This window comes from Schistocerca gregaria, unplaced genomic scaffold (assembly GCF_023897955.1).
Source record: "Schistocerca gregaria isolate iqSchGreg1 unplaced genomic scaffold, iqSchGreg1.2 ptg000333l, whole genome shotgun sequence".
NCBI lineage: Eukaryota > Metazoa > Arthropoda > Insecta > Orthoptera > Acrididae > Schistocerca > Schistocerca gregaria.
Genome location: NW_026061799.1, coordinates 9,018,063 through 9,022,030, shown reverse-complemented (window position 1 = coordinate 9,022,030; position 3,968 = coordinate 9,018,063).

Below are 3,968 nucleotides of genomic sequence, written 5' to 3'. Positions count from 1 at the left end.
ATCAACCTTAAATAGAATAAGAAGCGAAATATTGCAGTCAGTTTCGACCTGGAAGATTGGTATGTACTACCCTTATTCTTATTAATTGAAGCCTAAAAGAGGCGTATTACTGTTAATAATATAATTGAACTATAATAGTTCCAATTAAGGAAATGTAAAGCCAATATGAAAGCTGCTAACTTTTTATATTAGCGGTTAAACTCCGTTAACATTTCTAAAATTTATATAGTTTAAATAAAACATTACATTTTCACTGTAAAAATAATATATCTATATTTATAAATACTTAAAAGTAAAAATACTTCCTTAACATCTTCAGTGTCGCGCTCTAATTATAAGCTATTTAAGTAAACGAAAAACAATATTACCAAAATAAATATTCAAAAAATAAAAGTTAAAAGATAAATCTTGAAATTAGAATCATATCAACCTTGAATATAACCAATTAAATAAATAAATAATCTATATAAACCTTGACCACCAAGTAATTCACCTCAACCATAATCAAATGACTTAGATGAATAATAACCTATTTTTAAAGGAATATATCTAATAAACTTAGTTGAAAGAAAAGGTATAAATCATATAGAACCAGCAAATCTAACAAAAGAAAGTATACTTAAAGAAAATAAATTATGAGAAAAATCAAAATTAGAAATAAGATAACCTAAATAAGCACCTAAAATAACAACTGTAATAGTTAAAAACTTTAAATAATAAGGTAAAGCAATCACATGAGGAATAGGAAAAATTAATCAAGATAAAAGACTACCACCAAAAACAGCAACAAACAATAGACCAATTATTCCAAATGAAATATAATAACCCTTATCATCAAAAGAAAATCTAGAATAAAAATTATTATCACCAGATATTGAATAATAAAACAAACGAAAAGAATAAGAAGCAGTTAAACCAGTAGAAAAAAAATAAAGAAAAAAAATTAAACAATTAATTCATCTTAAACAAACCATCTCAAGAATTAAATCCTTTGAATAAAATCCCGCTAAAAAAGGTATTCCACACAAAGATAAACTAGAAACATTAAAACAAACTGAAGTTAAAGGTATGAAATTAACAATTGATCCTATAAAACGAATATCCTGAGAATCCTTCAAATTATGAATTATTGAACCTGCACATATAAATAATAATGCCTTAAATAAAGCATGAGCCAATAAATGAAAAAATGCAAGCTTTGGATAACCTATAGCCAAAATTCTTATTATTAAACCAAGTTGTCTTAAAGTAGAAAGAGCAATAATCTTCTTTAAATCAAACTCAAAATTAGCGCCCAATCCAGCCATAAATATAGTTATACAACCAATTAAAAGTAAAAATCAACCACAATTATAAGTATCCAATATTGGTCTAAAACGAATTAATAAATAAACACCAGCAGTAACAAGAGTAGAAGAATGAACTAAAGCAGAAACAGGAGTAGGAGCTGCTATAGCAGCAGGAAGTCATGAAGAGAAAGGAATCTGAGCTCTCTTAGTTATAGCTGCTAAAACTATTAATATAGTAATGAGCTTTATTTCAAAAGAATTAGAAATAAAATCATAATAATAAATATAATTTCAACCACCAAAATTTAACATTCATGCAATAGAAATTAAAATAGCAACATCACCAATACGATTAGAAAGTGCAGTTAATATACCAGCACTATAAGATTTTACATTTTGATAATAAATAACTAAACAATAAGAAACTAAACCTAAACCATCTCAACCTAATAAAATTCTAATTAAAGTAGGACTAATAATTAAAAAACCAATAGAAAGAATAAATATTAAAACAATAATAATAAAACGATTTATATTCTTTTCATCTGATATATAATCCTCTCTATAATAAATAACCAAAGAAGAAATATATATAACAAAAGATATAAAAATAAGAGATATTCAATCCAAAATTAAAGTTATAACAACTATAGAACCATTTAAATTGAAAAGCTCTCACTCAACAAAAACTCTATAATCAATTATTAAATAATAAATACCTAAAATAAAAATTATAGTTCTCGAAATAAACAAGGAAAAAAAACTCAAAGAACAAATAGAAAATAAATTCACGGCCTAAGATGAAAAACTTCATATCATTGATTCCACAAAACAATATTTTTAATTAAAATACTTAAGCAAACTAAACAAAGCAATATTCACCCTTTAAACAGAGAATATTTAAAGGCAATCAATGTAAAAGTAAAAGATGATATTCACGAAAATAACCAAGAGAACAAGTATAAACACCAGAATAATAATTCCCATGCTGAGAATTAGAATATATATACAAAGTATAAACAGCTCTAAAAAAAGATAAAAAAATCAAAGCAAAGAATCTAAAAGAAGATCAAGATGTAATTCTATTTAATAATCTAATTTCACCTACCAAATTTAAAGAAGGAGGAGCAGCCATATTTGATGATCTTAAAAGAAATCATCATAAAGCCATTCTTGGCATCAAATTAATTATACCCTTGTTAATTAATAATCTTCGTCTACCTAAACGTTCATAAATAATATTAGATAAACAAAATAAACCAGAAGAACATAAACCATGACCAACCATTAGAGAAAGAGAACCTACACAACCTCATCAATTCATAGTCATCAATCCACCAATAACCATTCTTATATGAGCAACAGAAGAATATGCAATTAAAGACTTTAAATCAACCTGACTAAAACAAATAAATCTTACAATAACACCCCCAGATAAACCTAAAGACAATCAAAAATAATTAAACTTTAAACCCAAATAAGAAATAACCTTTATAACACGAAAAATACCATAACCACCTAACTTTAATAAAACACCAGCAAGAATTATTCTACCTGAAATAGGGGCCTCTACATGAGCCTTAGGAAGTCATAAATGAACCAAAAACATAGGTATCTTAACTAAAAAAGCCAAAATTATAAATACATAAAACATAAAATAATAAGAACCAAAATCAACCAATAAAGGTAAATATAAAGTATTAGAAAAATCATAAACCTTAAATAAAACTAATAATAAAGGTAATCTAGCAACCAAAGTATAAAAAATTAAATAAACACCAGCCTGCAAACGCTCAGGTTGATAACCCCAACCCAAAATTAAAAGTAAAGTAGGAACTAATCTAGCCTCAAAAAAAATATAAGAAGAAAGAAGACTTAATCTAGCAAATGAACAATAAAGCATAATTATTAAAATCAAAACCATAAAAACAAAAAAATTTGAATGATATGAACTTAAATAAACTGAACCTCTAGCAGTGATTATTAAAGAACAAATCCAAAAACTAAGTAAAATTAAACTAAAAGAAAAATAATCAATACCAAAATAATATCTAATTATATTCAAATCAGCATATGAATAAACACAAATCATAAAAACAAAACCCGACAGAAACATTATAGAATGAACCAACCATCAACAATTATTTATAAACAAAGAGGGATCAAAAAAATAGTTATAAATAAATACTTTAACATAAAGATAAACCAAAAGAATTAAAAAAATCATTACCATGAGAACGAATTATTGAAACTAAAATAGAAAGACCTAAAGCACCCTCACAAACAGAAAAAACTAAAAAAATAACAGGAAAAAAATAATCATAATCAAACTCAATAAGAAGAACAATAACTAACATAAATAAAGAAAGAACAATATATTCTAATCTCAAAAGAACCATTAATAAATGTTTACGTTTAGAAGAAAAAACATAAACACCAGCAAAATAAATCAATAAAGAAGTAAAAATAGAGAATATAAACATTAGTTTTAATAGTTTAAAGAAAACGCCGGTCTTGTAAACCGGAAATAAGTCCAGCCCCCACTTTTAAAACTTCAGAGGTGGAAAAGCTTCCATCATCGGTCCCCAAAACCGGTATTTTAAATAAACTAATCCCTGAAATGATCAAAATAATAATTATATCATTATCAAATGTAATAAATATTAATTTTATTAAATT